The sequence below is a fragment of the Macaca nemestrina genome, chromosome 4, assembly GCF_043159975.1.
Source record: "Macaca nemestrina isolate mMacNem1 chromosome 4, mMacNem.hap1, whole genome shotgun sequence".
Classification (NCBI taxonomy): domain Eukaryota; kingdom Metazoa; phylum Chordata; class Mammalia; order Primates; family Cercopithecidae; genus Macaca; species Macaca nemestrina.
This window is the reverse complement of record NC_092128.1, coordinates 39,932,652-39,957,887: the sequence shown is the minus strand read 5'-3', so window position 1 is coordinate 39,957,887 and position 25,236 is coordinate 39,932,652. Positions and strand designations below refer to the sequence as shown.

The window sequence follows — 25,236 nt, the reverse complement described above, 5'->3', positions numbered from 1 at the left end:
CTTTGTTGAATTGCTTAAGTTGTAAATATGTTTAGCTTCCTTCTAGTCTCAGAATGGCAGAAGTAGTCTATTATTTTCAGAGACTCTTAATGACTAATTTCGTCGTACGCGTTCTTGATTTATTTAGATAAACTTCAGCTCACTGACTCTTCTTTAAGATTTGAAGGATCATTCAAAAGTTAAATGACTGAAGAAACTAATAAATTAAGAAAAGAACTGACGTGGATATTAAACTCTTCATTGTTTAATATTAAACTGTTTATTGTTTAATAAAGAGTTTAAATTATGGAAAAGACAGAGTACTTTTCTTTTGTTGTGCAAGCCAGTATTTCCCTGGGTGCATTTATTTTTCCTGGAGGATTTTATGTAACAAATTGACAACTGTTTTGTTTTGCTTTGTTTTCCTCTGTGATTAGGCAACAAAAGTAATTTGGAATATTTGTGCATCCTTTCAAAGAAAAGGGAGGATAACAAAATGTTGCCATATAGTATGACTACTGAAATTTTAAAAAAGCAAAGTTTTTAGGGAAAAATATATTGTAAATGATTATAAAATGAAAGAATACACTTTTTGATAATAAATAAAATGGAAACCTTAATTTAATAACAAAAATACATAAAAAATGTTATGACATTTGTCCTCCTCACTCTCGAGGACACTTGGCCTTTTCTCTCTTATTACATGTTGATTAATTCGCTCAGAATCAGACTGAAAAATCACTTTTCCCATGAGTTAATTTCCCTAGTGGAATCCAAGGTCATATTTGAAATCAATTTTTTGTTACATTATGCTATGTGTTGATATAGCTTATATGTCAAACTTTCATTCAACTATTTTCTTTACCTTTATGTATATATAATTGTCACATATTCATACTTTTTATAGTAGGGTATTTAACTTTTTTGCAACTATACAGATATAGGGATCAAAGATACAAAGTATAAATTTATGACAATCTAGAATGGTGCTAGTTACTTCCATAAATCCAGGTAGTTCTTAAGTAGAGCTTTTGGCAATGATTTGAGTTTATTATTGGGACATAACTTTAGTTCAAGTCTCTATTTCTATGGTTGTTGTCACATATGTGTTTATTATTGGGGAACTTTCATAATCAACTTTCTTAATTTATTCAACTTAGAGAAAAGTAATTAGAGATATAGAATAGAAAGGTGAGAGGACTTTCTTTGTAATGTAAGTGTTGTAAGTTTATTTTTAATGTAAGTGAAGGTTTATTGTTTTATAACAGACCTTATTTTTAAAGCAGCTTTATACTTATGTGAGAATTGATGAGATAGTTTCCATATAGAAAATGCCCAAATATACTAGCACATAGTTTCCCCTACTGTTAACATCTTACATTAACAAGATATATTTGTCACAATTAATTAACAAATGTTGATTCAGTATTGTTAACAATAGCTCACATTTTATTCAGATTTATTCTTTACTTAATGTCATTTTCTGTTCCAAGATGTAGTCTTTTAAAAAATTTACTTTTTGCACTTACTTTATATTAAACCAAAGTATTTCAATCTCATCACGTATATTTCCTGCGTAAGTCCTAGAACCATCTTTTCTCCAAAGATCCCTTATTTTCTTTATTAGATAATCATATTAACAACCAAGATTTTACACTAAGTGTGCTCATTGCCATTGAAGACTTACTTACACAGCATATATACATATACATATACATGTTGCATAAATATATATGCAAATACTAATCTAGGTATTTACATATTTATAAATATTTGTATCTGTAACCACCTTTAATTTTATTATCCTAACCATGATTCCTTACTAGTGTCTCAACTCTAAGCCATTAATAAATGTATCATTCTAGCCTCTTCCCCTTAATTATCTATAAATTTCCGCTCCAACAATGAGAAACCTGGTTTCACCCGGCATTATCCATTGACTTGATTATTCCTAATGGTATTTTAAGTGTGTTTAATATTATTTGATAATTTTAATTTTTTTCCTAATACCATATAAACCTTTTATTCTGAGACTATATGTTTTACTACTTAATCTTTTCAGCTGTTTTTCACTTCTTATCTTTTGTCATATTAAATTTAAGGATTCAGCCTGACTCATACATCTATTGTTCAAGTCTCTATTCTTTTTGATGTTATTTTCTAAAATTCTTTGTGTACACATTGAAATGCATCAGGTGATCTCTTACAATCAGTATGTATTTCAATATAATAGGACTTCGAGTAAAATACTTTGCAGAGCTTTGAGCAATTTACAATAATTCTACTATCTCATATGTATTTTAGGTGTGTATGTGTGAATGTGTGTGTTTGTGCTATCATCTAACATCCATTTTTGTAAACCTCTGATTATACATTAAAACTCACCAGATATGATAACAACTCTTTGAAATTCAAAGAAAAATCTATCAAATTCCTAATATAAGTTCCTTTAACATGACTTTATGTAAAATATATTGAGAATTTAACTGATGGCATATTTTTGTTTGAGACAATATGACTTTTTATTACTCATTTTAGCATATACTTTCAGGGATAAGTTATATTGAAAAATAGATTCTGCCTGTTTTGATTAGCAATACTATAATTAGCAATACTATAATGCACTGTAGATTTTGTACATGTCAGATGATTTCTTATTTGAAGACGATAAATATGATCAATGATAGTAAAATCGGTGTTTAATCTTATTTTTTTCATTAGTAGGTAGAACTTCCTTTAGCTCCATTCATGCTTCATTGACCAGTAAGGGGATATTCACAAAGACTCTTGGCTTGATCAAACTTCAGTCATACTCTTGAATTTTCTCTTAGGCACATCTATGCACCTGCTTGTAAAATTTAGTTTGAAGAAGAACACTGCCAGGTCACTTTATCAAGAACTTCCCAACACTTGATATCTGATCATCCTCCATATCTGATCAAGCTTCTCATCCTTCAGTATCCCTCAGATGATGTCTCATTACCGTGGTTTATCTTCAGTACAAATCCTATCAGGTTGGTTCAACTAGAATCCCACTAACTCTTGAGGTTCATGTTTAGTAATTTTCCATGCACTGACATGCCTTACCACCCCCTGCTCCTTGATTGTAGATTTCCAATTGTGTATGCTGTATTCTGAGTTGAACCCAGTCTCTCCTCTACTGCAAAATCTAATACTATGCAGTAGTACTGATTAAAATTCACCTTACTACTTGCTTTAACAAGTGCCATTGAATAATTTTTCTTTAACAGTACAAAAAGCCTGATCATGGAACTGATTTGTAATCTGTGACCAAAAACTAGTGAAATTCTTACCAGTGCTTCAGAATCAGCAGACCCATTTAAATAGCTTCAATACCAAAGTAGACATTTCAGTTGTGACTTATTTTGCATAGTTTCACACTTTCTCATTGCTGCATATTTCATATTGTAAAAGTTATTTGTGTATTGATACTGTTAAAATATTTTGGAATAATACTGTCTAATATTTGTAAGATTCATATAATTTGCAGATCCATGGTCTAGTATATTTTGGTCATATTGGTATTCATTAGAATTGTCATGTTTTCTATAGCTATTGTTTATCACAAAATTACCCTCTTACTCTTTGTAGTCTGAACTGAATTTGACCAGTTGGTTTAAATGGTGGCTGATTCTTGAGAACGAGTCTGTTTATTGGGGTTCTACTGTGTCTTTTTGAATAAATTAATATATCTAAAAGTTATACGGAATTTATGTTATTTTGTACTAGTTTACGTGTTATTCATATATTAACACATCTAATCTTCACAAGAACTCAAGGAGTTTGGTTCTATTATTTTATAGGTGAGGATACTGATTAATAGAAAGAACTTTAAAATTATTTAAGATTGCATAGCTAGACAGTGACAAACAAAATTTGACCTTACTTTGCACCTAAATATGAATTCTCTGCTTAGTCACTATATTTGCTATATGTCACCTGAAATATGATCTCTTACCTTCTGGTCTATTTCATTTGAAGGATAACAGGAACTTAAAAAAAAAACTGTGAAATAATATCAGTAGATAAACCTGGATTTTTATGATTTTCTCTCATGGAAAAAGTGGTAGTATCAGTATTACAGCAAAATTTAGGTATTTCACCTTCACCTTGTTGGTGCCTTTACAAAATACATAGTTCTCAAAATATTAATGCTCCTGAAGCTCAAAGGTATTGGTAGTTAATTTTATTATACAGACTTAAAAACAAATATAAGTAGGATAAAGTTTTGGTGCCAAACATACCTGAAATTTCATAGACTTCACTGGTAGGAGACAGAACATCTTCTTAGTTATGAGTTCTCATGGCAGCGGCTTCTGGGCATATGTTTTGACTGAGGAAAAATGACACAATTTAACCTAAATAGAAAACTAAGATATATTTAGCGAAGAGAGCTTCCATTGATTGTATGTGTTATATTGTACCATGACCCAAATACTGTTTTGGTTCTGTTTTATATTTCAATAAATTTATTTCTTTGAATAATATGATATTTATGGAAAAGTTTCAAAGACAATTCAGAATTACTGTACACATCTCACTTAGTTTCCTCTATTATTAACAAGTTGCATATCTATGGCACAGTTATCAAAACTAAGAAACGAATGCTGGTGCACTATTGATTAACCACACTCCAAGATGTATTTGATTTTTATTAATAATTACTTTTCCATTATTGTACTGTTTATTATCTAGAATCCAGTCGAGAGTATTGGGTTTATTTGCATTTAGTTACTGTGTCTCCCCAGTTTCCTCTGGTTTGTGACAGTTTCTCAGTTGTGTCCTTTTTATTTTTCCTTTTACTTTGATAGTCTTGGGGTAAAATGGCCAAGTATCCTGTAGAATGCCTCAATTTGAGTTTCTTCAATGTTTTATTTGTTTGCTTTCTTTTTTTTTTTTTTTTTTTTTAAAGACTGAGTCTCGCTCTGTCGCCCAGGCTGGAGTGCGGTGGCGCGATCTCGGCTCACTGAAAGCTCCGCCTCCCGGGTTCACGCCATTCTCCTGCCTCAGCCTCCCGAGTAGCTGGAACTACAGGCGCCCGCCACCACGCCTGGCTAATTTTTTTGTATTTTTAGTAGAGACGGGGTTTCACCGGGTTAGCCAGGATGGTCTCGATCACCTGAACTCATGATCCGCCCGTCTCGGCCTCCCAAAGTGCAGGGATTACAAGCGTGAGCCACTGCGCCAGGCCTTGCTTATTTGTTTTTTATAATTAGACTGGGGTTATGAGGTCTTGGACAGAATACCACATAGGTGAAGTAATCTCATCATGGCCTATTATAGTATCTACTTGATGGCCCCCATAATGTTTCATCACCTGTGTGTGCTTGCCAGGTATTTCTTCTTTAAGTTGCTATTTGTAGCTTTTCTAGCCTTCTCTTTGGAAGTGAATCATTAAGTTTACTCTAACATCAAAAGTGGAGAGTGGGGAGATAGGAATTGTGTTCTACCTTCTGGAATAAGAAATATCTGCATATATTATTTGCAATTATTTTGTAAGAAAGATTTATCTCTTCTTTGCCATACATTTACCAAAGTATTGTTTAAACACTCAAATAAATTCATTTTTAAACCATCATATTAGCAATAATTTCTATCACTTGTTGCATTGGTTTCTCAATTTAATTAACCAAATTAAAAACAAATAATTGTGAACATTATTGCTTTTCGTATATGATATATACTTAAGAACATTACTCCATTATTGTAAAATTGCCATTTGCAGTTTTCCCCGTAATTTGAGACTGGTATGTGATAATAAAAATTCAGTGAAAAGACACTTATAAAACACACAAATAGTATACCTAAAATACATATGACTGAACATACACTTGTGTACACATAACATTACAATAAAGATATGCATTTTCAGATGAGTTCTGTAGTGCTGATGCTTACAGATACCCTAATCTCCCCAGGTGGAAAATGTCTGCTTTGTATTACTTCTGATACTACCAAGGTGGAGTGGCGGTAAAATAAATGCTGCTAGAAAATTCAATGACTGTAAACAAAACAAACAAAAGACCAGAATAAGTCTGTATTTGCTTTATTTTGCCCATGATTTTTGTTTAAACACTGTGTATAGATTTCTTTCATTTAAGGATGTTTAGGATCTATCATATTTGAGAAAGGCACTTAAGTTAAACTGATAAAAATGAAATTACTGTCTCAAAGGCACTGATGCAAGTTTAACTAGTATATTTCTCATGCTAATTGCCTTCAGTATAGGATTTTGAGAAATGATAAAGTTGTACTTCACAATCTCTGAAATTTTAGGGAAAGTTTTTATTATTTATCTATCTATGATAATAATACAAATGTGTAATTCTGAGTTAGGCTTTGAAAAAATTACTCATTTGTATGTTTTCTTACATAGTTGGAACCTATATAACTTTCTGTTATATTCAGTCTTTAGATTTGTAACTAGAAAGGAGACTAAATAACATTCTTAGAAAGAATCAGTTTTAACTAATTCTTCATTAGATAGGTAAAAAAAGAGTAAAAACCTTTCCCTAAAATTTCAGAGATTAATTGTGAAGTAAGACTTTTACACAGTGGTCCTTATAAAGACAAAGTTGAGTCAATTCAGTGCTCTTGTCTGAACACAGAAGGATGTACTTCTATTGGTGATGATACCAAATTATCTGGTCTTCAGATATACTCACATATTAAAATATTTTTAAACATAAAGACAATGAAAGTAAAATTTTTGAAAATTAACTAATTATATAAATGTATTTTGAAAGGGCAAAGTCATCTTATTCTAACTTTTAAGTGATGAGAATCCATTGATTCAAACTTCTTACTCAGAACTCCACTAATGTTTCACTTAATCCTCCCATTTTGCAGATAGGAAGTGCACTGAGAAATATTAAATTAATAACCTCAGCTCACCTAAGCTCAGTTCACAAAATCAGTTTTACTTAGTTGAGTTTTAACTTTGGTTTAGAGCCCTAAATTTAATTCTGTGACAGTCTCTATTTGTCAGCCCTTACATGTGAAATGTCTAGGTAGGGTATAGATTGTACAAGCAATTTTATAGAGTAATTTATGTGTGAGTCATGGGGTTACTGAACCAGTCAGGAATTATAAGACTGCTGCTATATAGAGAGAATCAATTAAAAACAAAAAGGAAGCAAAGCAATGTGAGATAAACAGAGTAGATGTGTATGACATTCTTAAAAGCATCTGTTTTAAGATATCCTGCTGGTAGAAAAATTAAATTAGATTCAAATATAATTATGACATATTTTAGAATACGAAATGTCATTCTGTTTGTCAGGCAGGCTTATGTTACTTGCATTCACAGCAATTATTATTATTTTGTTTGATTCAAGATGATCTAACAAATAGTCTGTCTTACCCCAATACCAATGCTGAAATTTTAAATATTCGATAGAAAATATTAATCTTTATGAAGGTGTTTATATCCTTGGAATGGAAAATTTTTCTCCCCATAGACAAATTGCTGATTGTTTTCCTCTCCTATCTTTGGGGAAATGTGAGGTTTAAATTTACTTTTATAATCATGTTTTTTCAAATTTATCTGCCTTATAAGGAAAAAATAATAGAAGAAACTGGGATTTTGAAAATAAATACAATAAAAGACCCATCAACTAAAGAGTGAATTATGTGCATTTGAAATGCTGCATCATGTTTATTTGAAACGTAAATGATTCTGTCATATCAGATCATCTGAAAAACTGACAAAAATATATCCAAAGTAAGCCTGTGTAAATATATTTATAAAATTTATAATGGAAATATATAAATATACTTATATGTATAATGGAAATATTTAGTCATACAAAAATATAAATATGACTTAATTAAAATATTTCAGAGTTGATAAAATATTTTAGGCTTTTAAATTTTACTTTGAACCAGTATACATAGCTATCTTTTTAACATTTAAAGGGAAAATATCATTAGCTTAGCATTTTGCAGGTTTTCAAGCTCTACAAGGGGAGAAAATGAAAACAAAACCAGCATAATTTTGTATTTGGAGTGCAATGATTAGGACATAAATTATAATTACAAAATAATTAGGTTATATTACATCATATTATTGAAAGAAGGCTTCTAAACCAGTCTGATTGGTGATTGCTTCTTTGGTTTTAACAGTAACACATTTTCAAAACTATAGAAAATAAAATATTTAACATCTTACCGTCTAATTAATATGCTCATCTTTAATATTTTGGAGACATCTCACTTGTATTATAACAAACACTGAAATTGAAGTGTCCAGAGTGAACCTTTTCATGTTGGTAGCTTCGCAACTGTTTCAGAACACTAAGGCTGATGGCACTTCGCCATCTGACCATCCGTTTTACTTTGGGAGCAATGCAGTGATGGTACTGTTGTCGTGAGAGCCTTTCATTTAGTATTTTATAATTTTATGCTTATATTTTCCCTGTACTAATGTATTTAAAATAATTTAAAAACTTTAATATTGTAAAAATTTGTAGGATTTGTGTGTGTGTGTGTGTGTGAGTGCAAGAATTGGATATTATGTCAAAAATTGTACAGTCATCCCTGAAGTAGATGTCAATATTAAGAACTGAGTAAATTATTTCATAATATAGACTTACTTATAAAAGACAAAGTATTTCTAACATATGAAAACAGCATGATTATGAATGAAAAAGAGATAAAACATATGAAGCTCGCTTCTTACTAAGGTATAATAACACTTAAAAGAACAAAAGTGCTGGCAAGACACACAAAGACAGATTTTCTCATTTCCTTCCTTGGCTTTAGGGAGAAAATGTACTGTACAGTGGAACCCTGGCTTTGGCTGGACCCAAGACCGTATGTTAAATTAATTAATGTAAATTATATTGCTTTTTTAAAAAAGCATATATTCCATTTCCCATCATTTAAACCTCTGAACTCACATATATACAGAACATGGACAAAACTACACACTGTTTCCTACTACTAATAATAAGCAACTAAAAGATAATCCCTTAGTAGATAAACTCATCCTTAAACAAATTTAACTCATATTAAGTGAGCAAACAGATGGAGCTGGCGTAGTGCCTTAAAGGTCAGGAAATTCAGACTTGGTAGAGCTGATGAGGTGGAAAGGCAAGAGTATACCAGAGTCGAGGATTGTCCCGAGAAAAACTCTTTGATTCTATCATCATCTTCAGTAATGATCTTGGATTCTTAATGGAAAGTTTCGAACAAAATCCATATTTTATGATGATATATGATGAAAAGAAGAGTCAAATCATAGAATACAAAAGGGACTGTGTTGATTAAACACCTGCAGTACTTAGTATTCCTCTTTCTTACTTTACAAGGTTCTGCCTGTAAAGCCAGGAAAATGGATTAAAAACAGATTTATGAAATAGTTGATATTATTACTTTGTAATTTTAACTATAGTGTATCATAAATAAAAGATTTGGTATTTTAAATATATTTTGGATTTGAAGAAAGCATATATACAGTTATTAAAATTAGTGAGCAACCTCTCTGGGATTGAATTTTGTTTTAACATTTCATGTTCTTGGAAACACAAAGTGTAAGTGTAAGGAGTTACTGGTTCTGAGAGTGTAAACACAAAAAAGGCTCTTCCCTTTATTTGCTTTGATGTCTCTTTATTATTCATTCTGTTGAACCAATGATTAAAAGTGAAGTTGTTGGCAAGAAAAGCAGATGGTTTTTACAGCAAATAATTATGTTTCCCCATAAAACACATAGAAAATGGGGATTTGGTGGACACCTCATGTATTTGGTTTAAAATATTCTGTTGTCAAATCCATTTTACTCAACTAGCAGAATAGGATTTGTGTTAGCAATAAGATAATCATCATTCCTTTTCTCATTCTTCATGTCCACAGTTAGCAAATGCCTTTTTAATATGAGAAAATCAAAGAAGTAAGAAAAATAGTTGAGATAAAAATGTTAGTATTGTTATGGGATCTTTAGGTGTTGCTTTTCTGGCCAGAAATCTCTGTGACCGATGGTGCCTTTTCCCAAGTGCTTGTCCTCCACCCAGGAAGAATGAGGTATGCAGACAAGTGGAGGGAAAGCAAGATGAAGAGGAGCTTTACTGAATGTTAGAAAAGCTCTGAGGAGACCTGCAGTTGGGCAGCTCCTCTCTGTAGGCAGGTCAGACCTTCAAGTGTTCAACTCTCAGCAGAGAGGAGGCCCTGGAGAGGCAAGAGACCCTGCCAATTTTCCATAGGCGAGCCTGTAAGAGGCACCCTATTCTAGTCTGTGGGACTGGTAGCCCGGCCCCCAGCTTTCAGGCCCTCCCTGGCCTGAAGGTAGGGCCTCACTGGAGACCCATCCCCTTTTTAATATGAGAAAATCAAAGAAGAAAAAATATGTGAGATAAAAATGTTAGTATGACTAATTTTCCTTGATTATTTACGTACGACTCTTTTATAAACCCATAAATGAAACAGTATGCCTTGTGTTTAAGAGAGAACAATCTTCTCTATTATTAGTCATTTATCTGAATTTACTTTTTTCTTTCAGGGTCTACTTTAGCATGCAGTTAAGAATCACAACTATGATGTCAATATGTGTTTCTGGACTTCAGAAGAACTTAATACCATCTCAGTATACCTTGCCTTGTAGGTTATCAATAAATATTTCATATCATTTTCTTTCTTTGAGTCTTAGAAATATGTCATGTGAAGTATTAAGATAGTCATAGGAATATGATATTATGTGACAGAATTAAATAGCTTTTCCTGAATAATTTTGTCATGATAAAAGTCACTTAAAAAGCTGTGAGCAGATCTCATTTCCCATAGCACTACCAGCTCCCGTTCCTTTTCTCCACAATTTTGCTTTGAAAATCCATTATGTATCTATATATTTTTATCAGTGTAGTTTGAAAAAGTGGCTGGTCGTTCTTCACTGATGAAGCGTATTGAAAGTCATTTCTACTTACCAGATTCAGTAATTGGGCAAGAACAAATAAAGTACATAGAAATCAGTGTCTCAGCAAAGAGACTGGTATAAGTTTTGCAAACACTGTCACTACTTTGTTTTATTTTCATGTGTACATCCACAAGATTGAACAAGTTGAGCACTTGATGCAAAAAATATAATTTGATTCTTTTCCTTTCTCTGAAGATTTCCTTGCTATCTCTGCATGGGTTAGATACCACAGCGTTCTCACTGGTCATATTGTAAAAAGTCCTCCTGTAATCGCAGCACTTTGGGAGGCCGAGGTGGGTGGATCACGAGGTCAGGAGATCGAGACCATCCTGGCTAACACAGTGAAACCCTGTCTCTCCTAAAAATACAAAAAATTAGCTGGGCGTGGTGGCAGGCGCCTGTAGTCCCAGCTACTCGGGAGGCTGAGGCAGGAGAATGGTGTGAACCCCGGGGGCAGAGCTTGAAGTAAGCCGGGATTGCGCCACTGCACTCCAGCCTGGGCGACAGAGCGAGACTCCTTCTCAGAAAAAAAAAAAAAAAAAAAAAAAAAAAAATCCTCTGGTCACAGTGGCCCACAGAATATTCTCAGTATATAATTAACAAGGTTTTAGCATAAGCCAAACTTACAAAATTGTGTTCATTGTTCTGGAGTACTTTAGGATCCTTTACAGCAGTAGTAAAAGAGAGACCTTTGTAATTAGAAAACATAAATTTGTTTATGGAAATTCAACTTTATTCTCTACATTTGCTAATTTCAGGATGGTACTTGGGCAACTGAGAAGAAAATGGGGGTGTAATTACAAAGATACTTCTTGAATAATACCATCTTGAAGTGTTGACATTCTGTAGGCTCAGCAGGGTTCAAAGCTGACACATTGTTTCATTAAGTGCTTTGGTGGGATAAAGTCTGGTTTTCTAGGAAACAGCTCCTGAGATGAGGTAGTCTACCTAATGTATTGATGCTTTTTTTGTTTTTTTTGAGACGGAATCTCGCTCTGTCTCCAGGCTGGAATGCAGTGACGCGATCTCGGCTCACTGCAACCTCCGCCTCCCGGGTTCAAGCGATTCTCCTGCCTCAACATCCAGAGTAGCTGGGACTAAAGGCTCCTGTCACCACGCCCAGCTAAGTTTTGTATTTTTAGTAGAGACAGGGTTTCACCATGTTGACCAGCATGGTCTCGATTTCTTGACCTTGTGATCCTCCCACATCAGCCTCCCAAAGTTCTGGGATTACACGAGCGAGCCACCGCGCCCGGCAATGTCATGTTTCTTACCCAAATCAATAATGAGTCTCAGCCCCTGATCACTTCTCAGGCTGTGGCTCTGGCACTTTTCTCTTTCTGGTTAGAAGTGAGTTGAAGAAGAGCAAGAGAATGTTCAGAGAAACATGGGAGTAACTAATATCTCCCTTCTCAAATTATGTATTAGCAGAATTACTTTTTCTGTTGGCCATGATCAACTAGTACTGACAGAGTATTATTACTTATATTGTTCGTGTTGTTATTCATTTTCTTTGATTATTCTTGATGCTTATTATTGTTAAAGCAAATATTTTAATTATTTTCTATTATTTCCCATTTTCTTAATTTCTGTTACTTTTAAATATTTATTTTTTTCATGTACCTAATACATTTAGTTTGTTCTTTTAGCTTCCAAACAAAATTATCAACATAGAAAAGACAACACAATTAAAAAAATCTACAGTAGGGCATCAAACAGTTTCTGCACTTGAAATAGCAACAAATGTTAGCATAATTATTAATATGTTTTTATGTCTTTGTGCCACATACTGTGCTATGAATCACTTCATCACACAGTAGGGTAATTTAATGTTATGTTTAGGCTGAGTGCAAGGAAACTAGGAATATCCAATAAAGGAATGGGTATTTACATCTGAAAGTATTGGGAAAATCAGGAGATGACTGTATTACCTAGAAACATGGAAGGAAATTATAGGAAAAGGGCAGAGCACAACTAAACACACAAGCAAGGAAATAAATGGCTTGCTTTGAGAATAGCTAGCAGCTTTTCTTATTAACACCATATGATCAAATTATAATGAAAATTTTTAAAATGTAACAATGCAGGTGTTTACGAAAATAAAAAGGGTAAAGAAGAACTGAAAATTTTTGTCTCGATTGTTAGCCTCCGTGAAAACTGTTAGATGTTAAATTTCACAAAAAGATATGGAGAAGAATATTCATTATAGAAAACAATAAAACAGTAGTTAAAGGCCAAAAATTCAAGCTAAAAACTGTTATAAGAAATGGATAAACAGTATTGTACTCTATGAATCTATGTCCTTATCTATGCAACTATATTTTGTAGAATGCAAGTGGAGGTTCTGATGCTTGTTATCCAGCCTCCTTTACCCTTCCTCCACCTTTCTTCCTGTCAGTAAAAGGAAAACTCTATTTTAACTCAGAAATATTTTGCTCAGAAAAGATCTTAGAAAAAAATCTCAGAAGTGTTTTTGGTTCAAAAATCTGTTTCCTTAAAAACTTAAGTGTAAATACAGTGAAAAGTATTAGATCCTCTTTTACTTCTGATTAAACATTTTTTTAACTTATAAAACTAATTTGTAATAGTATTCAAACTCTCCAAAATGTTCAATATGCTTTTTTATTAAAATAGGTGACATATGAAGAATTTACCATAATGAAAATATCTTAAATTGTTGATTGAAAATACCTCACTAATTATTATGTTACAATGTCTGTGACTGTAAAAATGAGATAATTTCACTAAATAATTGAAATAGACTTTGCTAGCTCTAATTGATGTGAGTCAATGCATTTTTGTTATTATGAAATAAAAACCCAGTACATTTGTAGAAATATAAAAATGATTTCTAAATTCTGTAATTAAATTACATCTAATGAAATTAAACATTTTATTTTATTATTTTTATCTTAATTGGCCAAATGTTACATTTCTCTAATGCAGTAATAGGTGGGCTAATGGAAAACACCATATATGCAAATATTTGTCCTTAATGTTTTAATGGACAACTATACATTTTCCAAGTGCTAAAATAGGAAAAAAATGTATTAGAAACTTTGAACCTGGTCCTCAAAGTAATACCTGACTATTGCTGGTAGCCAGTATCACCACATAATTCTGTTGTGCAATGAAACTCAGAAAGTTTTGTAGTTGTTGTTTTTAAGACATCGTAAATCTAAATATGTAGGGTAAACCACTATGCTTCATGGCCAGGGAATTAGGCATACTGGTTAAAAGTCTTTTAGTAGTAATAAGACATCTATGTATCTCTCAAAATAATACCACCAACTCCCTCGCACACTACTTTCTTAAGTCAACATCCTCTCCTCTACATTAAAAATGGAAAATAAATATTCTCTTTTAAATAATTTCCATGTGATCTGCTCAGAAGTTGTACCTCAGCCTGTTGTTTCCTCATTTGTGTTCTTATCTGTTGTGAACTATGGCCCACTTGGTTTCCGGTCACCACTTTAACAGAAGCATCTATCTCACTTTTTGCAAAGGGTGAAGGGAAAGGCAATATAAACAAACCACATTGCATTCTACTGACTTCTACTTTTTCTCCACAGCAATACTGAACAACGCTATGTGAGTGAGTCTGACAGAATAATTAAAGTTTAATTATGCAATAAGTATATGTGTAATAAATATACTGGGGTGCAAAAGATACCATATCTACTTATTTTTGAGACTGAATTTAAGCTCTGTCATGCAACTATTCTTCAGGATGGGATGAAATTCATTCTCAGTCATGAACAATGGTTTAAATGAGGAAGATTACTATTTTTTATAATCCTACTTAAGACTCCAGAAGAAAGACTATTCCTCAGTTCACCACACTAGGTCCGCAATGATGTGTTCATTGACCCAGGTACCTTGAGATAGCTTTTCTCCTCCCTTTGACTCTAGCTTAAATTCAGTGATCATTTTAGAGCTGAGGGATGGGACACCCTGAGTGCAGTCTCCAGGAGACAGCACCACAGTCATTCTTGGGGACTCAAGAAAGGATTTGACCCATCAAGTCTTAATTCTCTTCCTAGTTCCTGTTGAACACTTTTTAGACACCCATCCTCCTGCTTGGGCAAATTCTGCCGAAGTTTGTCTTTAAAAAAGACATTAATATCTTAGGGTAGAAAGTGTCTTCCTTGGATTAAAGACATTAACACATCTCTAAGGAAAGAAGATAGAAGTTCATCTCTTCTTCCTTCCACGCACCCAGAGCAATGGGAACAAATCAAAATTAATATATCAGTTATCATTCTGCCACATACGATTTGTCCCATTGTCTAGCATGAAGAAAGCAAAAGTGTATGTGAATAGAAAGGAGAATCTAAATGTTTTACCATTCTCATTGATCAAAGACTTGCACAGAGAAATGTAAAATTTTAATTGTTTGTTTATTTTTTCCAACTTTTATTTTAGATTCAGGAGGTACATGTGCAGGTTTGTTACAAGAATATTTTGCCTGATGCTGAGATTTGGAGTATGAATGACCACATAACCCAGGCACTGACTATAATTCCCAGTAGTTTCATTTTCAACTCTTGCCCTCTTCCTCCCACCCCCCCAATAATTCCCAGCTTCTATTGTAGCTATTGTTATATCTATGTGTACTCAATGTTTAGCTCCCACATATAAGTGAGAACATGCAGTATTTGATTTTCTGTTTCAGCGTTAATTAGGATAATGGTGTCTAGCTACCTTCATGATGCTGCAAGGGACATAATTTTATTATTTTTGTGGCTGCATTGTATTAAGTATGGCATACAAGTGCTACATTTTCTTTTTTGTTTTAATCTACCTATGATGTGCACCTAGGTTGATTCTATGTCTTTGATATTGTAAATAGTGCCTGTTAAATATGTGAATAGATTTGTCTTTTTGGTAGAACCATTTGTTTTGTATATATACTCAGTAATAAGATTGCTCGGTCAAATGGTAGTTCTGTTTTTATTTATTTATTTTTGAGAAATCTTCAAACTGCTTTCCACAGTGGTTGAACTAACTTACATTCCTATCAACAGTATGTAAGTGTTCTCCTTTCTCTGCAGCTTCACCAGCTGTTATTTTACTTTTTAGTAACTATTCTGACTGATACAAGATGGTATCTCGCTGTGGTTTTGATTGGTATTTCTCTAATGATGAGTTCTGAGGATTATTATATGTATGTTGGCTGTTTGTATGTTTATTTCTTCTGTATATATCTAGCTAGCTATTCTAGCACCATTTAAATAGGAATTTCACTCCTCATTGGTTATTTTTGTCGACTTTATTGAAGATTAATTGGCTGCAGGTGTGCAGTTTTATTTCTAGGTTTTCTATTGTGTCCCATTGGCCTATGTGTCTGTCTTGTACCAAAACCATGCTGTTTTAGTTACTGTAGCCATATAGTATAGTTTGAAGTCAGGTAAGGTAGTGTCTTCAGCTTTGTTACTTGCTTAGGATTGCTTCAGGTATTCAGGTTCTTTTATGAGTCCACATGAATTTTAGAGTCGTGGTTTTTTTTTCTAGTTCTGTGAAAAATGACATTGGTAGATGAAAGGAATATTGTTGAATCAGCAGATTGTTTTGGGCAGATGGCTATTTTAAAGGTATTGATTCTTCCAATCTATGAGCATGAAAAGTTTTTCTATTTGCTTGGCCCATCTATGATTTCTTTTAGTAGTGTTTTAGAGTTCTCCTTGTAGAGCTTTTTCACCTTCTTGGTACTATTCCTAGGTATTTTATTTTGTTTTTGGCTATTGTAAATGGGATTGCATCCTAGATTTGGCTTTCAGATTGAAAATTATTGGTATAAACAAATGCTACTGATTTTTATATATAATATCCTTACAGTAACTGAAATTATTTATCAGTCACTGGTGCCTTTTAATAGAGCCTTTAGGGATTTCTTTGTATAGAATCTTAACATCAGAACAGAGAAGTTTTTGACATTTTCTTCCTATTTGGATGCCTTTTATTTCTTTCTCTTGACTGATCATTCTGGCTAACACTTTCAGTATTATGTTGAATAGGAATGGTGAGGGTGAGCATCTTTGTCTTGTTCCAGTTCTCAAAAGGAATGGTTCCACTTTTTGCTGGTCCAGTATGATGTTGGATGGCTGAGTTTGTTATAGATGGCTCTTAGTATTTTGAGGTATTTTTGTTTGGTGCCTTGATTATTGAGGAACTTTATGATGAAGCCATGATGAATATTATTCAGAACTTTGTCCAGACCTATTGAAATGATCATATGGTTGTTGTTTTTAATTCTGTTTATGTTGTGATTTGTATTTGTTGATTTGCATATGTTGAATCCAACTTGCATCCCCAGAATGAAGCCTCATTGTTAATGATAAATTAACTTTTTGTTGTGCTGTTGGATTTTGTTTGCTAGCATTTTGTTGAGAATTGTTGTGTCTATGTTCATCAATGATATTGGTGTGTAGTTTTATCTTTTATTGTTTCCTTGTCAGATTTTGGTATTAGGGTGTGATGTTGGTTTCAGAAAAGAGTTATAAAGGAATATTTTCTCAGTTTTTTGAATAGTTTCATTGAATTGGCACCAGATCTTATTTGTACTTTGGCTATGAATCTATCTGGTCCAGGGGTTTTTTGGTTTCTAGGTTTTTATTACTATTTCAATGTCAGCTCTTGATATTGGTCTGTTAGGGTTTCAATTTCTTCCTGAATCAATTAGGAGATTGTGTGTTTCCAGTATGTATTTGTTTGTTCTCACACCTCTATAAAGCACTACCCAAGACTAAGTAATTTATAAAGGAAAGAGGTTTAATCGACTCACAGTTCCTAGGGAGGCCTCAGGGAACTTACAGTTATGGCAGAAGGCAAAGGAGAAGCAAGCACCTTCTTTATAAGGCAGGAGGAGAGAGAGAGAATGCAAGAGGGGAAATGCTACTCTTTAAAATCATCAGCTCTTGTGAGAACTCACTCACTGTCATGAGAATGAATGAGAGTAACCACTCCCATGATCCAATGACTTCCCACGGGTCCCTCTCTTGATATGTGGAGATTACAATTTAAGATGAGATTTGAGTTGGGACACAGAGCCAAACTATATCATTCTGCCCCAACCCTTCCCAACACTCATATACTTTTCACATTTCAAAACAAATCATGCCTCCCCAGCAGTCCCCCAAACTCTTAACTCATTCCAACATTAACCCACAAATCCAAGTACAAAATCTCATCTAAGACAAGGCAAGCCCATTCTGCCTATGAACTTCTAAAATAAAAAACAAGTTAGTTACCTCCAAAACACAATGGGGGTACAGGCATTGAGTAAATGTTCCTATTTTAAGTTGGAGAAATTGGCCAGAAAATAGGCACCACAGGCCCCATGAAGGTCTGAAATCTGACAAGGCAGTCATTAAATATTAAATCTCCAAAATAATCTCCTTTGCCTCTGTATGTCACTTCTAGTTCACACTGATGCAAAGGGTAAACTCCCAAGGCATTGGGCAGCTCTGCATCTCTGGCTCTGCAGGGTACAGGCCCCTCAGCTACTTTCACAGGCTGATGTTGAGTGCCTGCTGCTTTTTCAGGCATATGGTATGAGCTGTTGGTGGGTCTACCATTCTGGGGTCTGAAGGATGGTGGCCCTCTTCTCACAGGTCCGCTAGAATCTGACTCAGTGGGGACTCTGTGTTGTAGCTCCAACCCCACATTTTCCCATCTGCATTGCCCTAGTAGAGGTTTCCCATAAGGACTCCATTCCTGTATCAGACTTCTGCCTAGATAACCAGGCATTTTCACACATCCTCTGAAATCTAGGTAGAGGTTCCCAAACCTCAACACTTGTCTTCTGCATACCCTCAGGCCCAACATGAGGGGGAAGCCACAAAGGCTTGGGGCTTGCACCATCTGAAGCAAAGGCCCAAGATGTACCTTGGCGCCTTTTAGCCATGGCTGGAGATAGAGTGGCTGGGACATAGGGTGCCATGTCCTGAGGCTGCAAAAAGCAGGGGGGTCCTGGTTTTGGCCCATGAAACCATTTTTCCCTCCTAGGCTTCCAGGCCTGTAGTGGGAGGGGCTGCTGTAAAGATCTCTGGAGATGTCCTGGATACATTTTTCCCATTGTCTTGGCAATTAACATTTGATGTCTCAATACTTATGCAAATTTCTGCAGCCAGCTTGAATTTCTTACCCAAAAATTGTTTTTCTTCTACCACATGGTCAGGCTGTAAATTTTCCAAACTTTTATATCTGCTTCCCTTTTAAACATAAGTTCCAAATTCAAACCATCTCTTTGCGAATGCATATAAATGCATGTTTTCAGAAAAAGCCAGGTCAGCTTTTGAATGCTTTCTTGCTTAGATATCTCCTTTGCCAGATACCTACATAATCTCTCTCAGGTTCAAAGTTCCACAGATCTCTAGGGAAAGGGCAAAATGCTGCCAGTCTGTTTGCTAAGGCATAGCGAGAGTGACCTTTGCTGCAGTTCCCAATAATTTCTCAATATCCATCTGAGACCATCTCAGCCTGAACTTCATTGTTCATGTTGCTATCAGCATTTTGGGCAAAACCATTCAACAAGACTCTAGGAAGTTCCAGACTTTCCCACATCTTCCTGTCTTTTTGTAATCCCTCCAAATGGTTCAACCTCTGCCAGTTAGCTATTTTCAAAGTGGCTTCTACATTTTCACGTCTCCTTATAGCAGTACCCCTATTTCTGGTACCAATTGTCTGCATTAGCCTATTCTCACACTACTATAAAGAAATACCAGAGACTGGATAATTTATAAATAAATGAGGTTTAATTGACTCACAGTTCCATATGGTTGGGGAGGACTCTGAAAACTTAACAATCATGCTGGAAAGCAATGGAGAAGCAATCACTTTCTTCACAAGGTGGCAGGAGAGAGACAGTGTAAGGGGTGAATTGTCACATTTTAAAACCACCAACTCTCATGAGAACTCACTCACTATCATGAGAACAGCATGGTGGAAACTGCTCCCATGATGCAATCACCTCCCACCAAGTCCCTTTCTCAACACATGGGGATGACAATTTGAGATGAGATTTGGGTGGTTAAACACACCCAGGCCATATAACAGAAATATGTCAATTTCCTCTATATTTTCTAGTTGGTGTACATAATTGTCTCTGAGCACCTTTTGTATTTCTGTGTGATCAGTTATAATGTCACCTTTGTTATTTCTGCTTATTTGAATCTGCTTTTCTTTTTTTCTTTATTACTCCAGTAGGTGATCAATTAATCCTGTTTATTTTTTCAAAGACCCAAACTTTGGTAACCTTGATTCTTTGTATGAATTTTTGGTCTCAATTTAGTTCACTTCTGCTGTAATTTTAGCAAATTCTTCCATTTGCTTTGGGGTTCTTTTGTTCTTTCTTTCCTAGTCCCCCTAGATGTGATAATTACTGTTAATATGATATTTTTCTAATTTTTTGAGGTATCCTTTTAGTGCTTTAAACTTTCTTCTTAACTCTGCTTTTGCTGTGTCCCAGGGGTTTGGTATGTTGTGTCCTTTTTATTCATTTCAGATAAGTTTTTGATTCTTGCCTTAATTTTGTTGTTTACCCAAAAGTCATTCAGGATCAACTTGTTTAATTTCCACGTAATTGTGTGGTTTTGAGAGATCTTCTTGATATAAATTTCTAATTTTATTTCACCTTATTCCAAGAGTATGCTTGGTATGATTTTGATTTTTTTTGAATTTACTGAGACTTGCTTTATGAGTATGTGTTTAATTTTGGAGTATTTTCTGTGTATAGATGAGAAGAATGTGTATTCTGTGGTTGGTGGATGGAGTGTTCTGCAGATGTCTATTAGGTCCAATTGGTCAAGTGTCTAATATATGTCCAGAAATTATTTGTTAATTTATTTCTAGATGATCTATCTAATGCTATCAGTGCTGAAACCCTGTGCTATTATTGTGTGACTTGCTGATTGTTTTCTTTGGTCTAGAAGTACTTGTTTTATGAATCTAGGTACTCATGTTGAGTGTATGTGTATTTCGGATAGTTAATTCTTCTTGTTGAATTTGAACCCTTTATCTTTATGTAATACACTTTTTTTTTTTTTTTTTTTACTGTTGTTATCTTAAAGTATGTTTTATCTACTATAAGAAGATAGACCTCTGCATTTTTCTACAACTCTTTACTTTGAGCCTAGGATTGTCATTACATGTGAGATGGCTATCTTGAAGACAGCACAGAATGAGGCTTGTTATTTTAATCCAACTTGCCAGTCTACACCTTTCAAATGGGGAACCTAGACCATTTACCTTCAAAGTTAACATTAATATGTGAAGTTTTGATCCTATTGTGAAGTTGTTAGTTGGTTTCTTTGTAGTTTCTATTTTGTGGTTGCTATATAGGTACTGTGGTGGGTTATGTATTTAAGTGTGTTTTTGGTGGTAGCAGGTATTGTTCATTTGCTTCTATATTTAGAACTGCCATAAGGATATCTTATAAGTCTGGTCTTGTGGTAATGGATTGCCTTGGTGCTTGCTTATCTGGAAAAGATTTTATTTCTCCTTTGTTGACAAAGCTTAGTTTAGTGGGATGTTAAATTTTTGATTGCAAATTCTTTTCTTTAGAATGCTAATAAATGGTCCCCAGTCTTTTCTGGCTTCTAACGTTTCTGCTGTGAAGCCTGCTATTAGCCTGCTGTATGTGATCTGGTCTTTTTCTCTAGCTGCATTGAAGAATTTTTCTTGAATGTTGACCTTGGTGACTATATGCCTTGGTGATGTTTACTTTGTATAGTTTCTTGCAAGTGTTCTGTGGACTTTTCTTCTATCTGGATGTCTACCTCTCTAGCAAGATTAGGGAAATTTTCGTGAATTATTCCCTCAATTATCTTGAATTCTTTCCTCAAATATCCAGCTTTCTTGGTTGCTTATTTTTTCCCTTCTCTCACAGGTATGCCAGTAATTTGTAGATTTAGCCACATTACATAAGCCTGTATTTCTCTAAGATTCTGCTCAAATTTTTGTTTATTTTTTCTGTGTTGGTTTGAAACTCTGGTATTCAAGCTCTGAAGTTATTTCTTCTGCCTGATCCAATCTGTTGATAAAGCTTTCAAGTGTGTTTTGAAATTTTGTAAGTTTCCCAATTTAAAAACGTCTGGTGATTTTAAGATTTGTATCTTTTTCTTCATTTTCTGGATTGCTTTAGATGTTTCTTTGTGTTGATTTTGAAACTTTTCTTGGATCGCATTGAGCTTCCTTGCAACCTATGCTTTGAATTATTTATCTATTATTTATGAGTTTCCATGTTGGTTAGGGACCATTGCTGGATAACTAATGTCATTCTTTGATGACGTCATTGCATTTGGATTTTTCATGGTGCCAGTATTATTGCACTGGTTCCTTCCTGTGCAAAGATACTAGCACTCCTAAATATGTAATTATTATCATACCGGTAGAATATTTTTTTTTACTTTTCCCCCTGTAATAATATCTCTATATTTTTTATTTCCCATTCCCTTTCCACCCCTCCCTATGGGGTGTGACTGTTGAGAATGCTGAGTAGAGTATTTTGGCTTTGCTTCTGCAGCCCTATGTACTTCGGTCGGTAGGTTTTATATTGGGCTATGCAGTTTGACCCACCAGCCAGCAGATGGCGCATATAGGTAAGAGCCGGCTTTGGCCGATGTAGATGGGTATATGCTTTATTATTGTTTACTGTTGAGTAACCCTCTTTTGCCTCAGGCAATGGGCTGTTTCGTGGAATGCACAGTGGCCTGAGTTCCTTTCTCATCCTCGGGAGGGCAAGTCCCACAATGAGGGGCCAGACCTGGCAGGTCTGCCTACAGGTCCCCTGATGGCAGCAAAAACACCAGCACCCAGGGAGAATCCAGAGTAGCCACCAGGCACCCAGAGGATTGTCTAAGGGTGGAGCTGGGAAGCCTTCTCAGCCGCAGGGTCTCTGCATAGGAATGGGGCAGCCAGAACTACTAATCTTTGAGATTGTTTCAGGTGCCTGGAGATCTTCCTGAGCGTCAAATGTGAAGTGGCTCTCTGCACCAAGATCCTTGCGCAGGAGAGGTAGGTCACTCAGGCAGCTGATCCAAGTGAGCTAGTGTTCCGAATTCCTGGAGATCTGCCTGGGCATGAAGCAGAGAAGACCTTCCTGCACCAAGATCTCTGCACAGGAAGGGTGGGGTAGCTCATCTTGCTGAACCAGGTGAAAGTGTGTTCTGAATGTCTGAAAACCTGCCTGGGTGTGGGGTGGAGAGAACTTCTTTCTCTCTTTGTTTTGTGGTTTACCCAAAAGTCATTCAGAATCAACTTGTTTAATTTCCATGCACAAGATCTCTGCACAGGAGAAATGTGGTGACTCAGGTTGCTGGACCAGGCAGGTAAGTTCTCTGAATGCCTGGAGATCTGTCTAGGGGTGGAGTGGAGAGAGCTGCACTGCACAGTAATCTATGCCCAGGAAGGGTGGGGCATCTCAGGCTGTTGAGCCAGGCAAACGTTTGCTCTGAATGCCTGGAGATCTGCCTGGGTGTGGAGGGGAGAGGGCCTGACTGCCGCAGTCTATTTCCACAAAGAGTAGGGCATCTCAGACTGCTGATCCAGGCAGGAACTTACTCCAAGTCCCTGGATTTCTGCTTGGAGGTGGACTAGAGAGGGCCCTGCTGCATCACTCTCTCAAGAGAGCAGGCTGGGGTGCCCTGCAATGACCCACACAGACTGGTTCCCGGTTGCCCACCTGACACTGGCTGCAAGTGTCATTGCCCAGGAGAAACTACCACTGTAGCAGCTCTCCTCCCTGAGGCCTGTGACAGGGGAGAGCACAGTTTCAGCACTTACATTTCCTGATGCACTTTCCACAGGTCTGGCTATGTAAGTGTAGGCACTCCAATCTCTGCTCCAGATTAGGCACTCCAATCTCTGGCCCAAAACTGAAATGACTGAGCAGCCATGCTGACAAGTCACCCAAAGATATCTAATTGTTTGTGTGCCTGAATTAAAAATGGTGTGCTGCTCTTGATCTTGCATCTGGAAAAATGTCTGCAGCTCTTCCAGGTGCCTTTTCCTCACAGTGTCTCCAAGTCTCTCTGCAAGTTAGCTCCAGGGCTTGAAAGAAACCACATGCTCTCCCTTGGCCTGAGTTGCTTGGATCCCCACTGGAAAAGTGAGTCATAGATGGAGGGTCTCTGCCTGTCTCCTGGGCTTCTCTCACTCAGCCAGACACTGTCATAGAGGCTGTTTACCCATGTTTTCCTCATGACCTGGGGTTTCCTTCAAAAATCTAGTGGATTCCTATTTTCTTTTTTGACTTAAAGCTCACAGAGTTTATCTTTATGGACTATGACACTATTTCCAATTAGCTGAGACATGCTAGAAGCCTCAAATCTATCATCTTGAAAGAAAACTACAATTTTAGTAGTACTATTTATTATGAAAGAAAGGCAAAGAAAGGTAACAGTGCAGTGTAGTAAAATAAAAATTATCTTTGAAATTTCAGGTGTGGATTTGAATGTGAAATTAGACATTTCTGAACACATCCACTTGAGAGGTTGTTGTATGTTCCTTTCACTTGTTCTACTATAAATCGGGGTATATTAGATTATTAGGAGTGCCATAGTATAGTAGCACAGACTGGGTAGCTTAAACAACTGAAATTTATTTTCTCACAAATCTGGAGGCTAAAAATCCAAGATTAAAGTGTCAGCAGGTTTAGTTTTCTCTGAGGCCTCCCTCTTTGACTTTTGCATTGCTAACCTTTCTCCTTTTCCCCATATGGTTTATTTGTCTCTGTTGTCTGTGTCCTAATACCCTCTGCATAAGAAAAGGACACAAGTCATATTGGATTAGGGCCCGTGCTAATGACCCCATTTTAACTTAGTTACCTCTTCAAAGACCCTATCTCCAAATACAGCCACATTATTATATATTGGGCATTAGGGCTTCAACATTTCAATTTGGAGAAACAATTCAACCCATACATGGGAAATGACATTTACCTCATATGATTTTTGTGATGAAAACAGAATAGTATGTTTATTCATTCCTAGTGTTGGAATGGTGTGTTATTTATAGCTTTTGGGATATGATCTATAAAGCAGCTAACAATATTTTTTTGTACATATTTGGGTGGATTTGTGTTTTCATTTGTCTTGGATAATTTCCAATGAGCAAAAATGCCAGGTAGAATATTAAATTCGTGTTTAAATTGAGATACTGCTAAAGTATTTCCCAAGTGTCTATACCAGTTTGTATTACCATCAGCAGCATTTGGAAGTTTAATTTGCTCTACTTCTTTGCCAGTACTTGATACCATTTTTTTAAATGTTAGCCATTGTAATGAATATGTAGTGACATATAATTTTGATTTTTGAATTTGCATTTATATG

The 25,236-nt window shown here is 35.3% G+C and overlaps 1 long non-coding RNA gene across 1 annotated transcript in view; it reads right to left on the bottom strand.

The window, feature by feature from the left end:
• Positions 1-8,368, bottom strand: part of LOC105475439 (uncharacterized) — a 102,932-nt gene extending 94,564 nt beyond the window's left edge. Inside the window, exons 1-2 of the long non-coding RNA XR_983351.3 lie at positions 8,171-8,368; positions 4,245-4,333 (exon numbers count right to left, since the gene is read on the bottom strand). This is a non-coding gene — a long non-coding RNA (uncharacterized lncRNA). The remainder of the gene's footprint in view (positions 1-4,244; positions 4,334-8,170) is intronic.
• Positions 8,369-25,236: the final 16,868 nt, after the last annotated feature.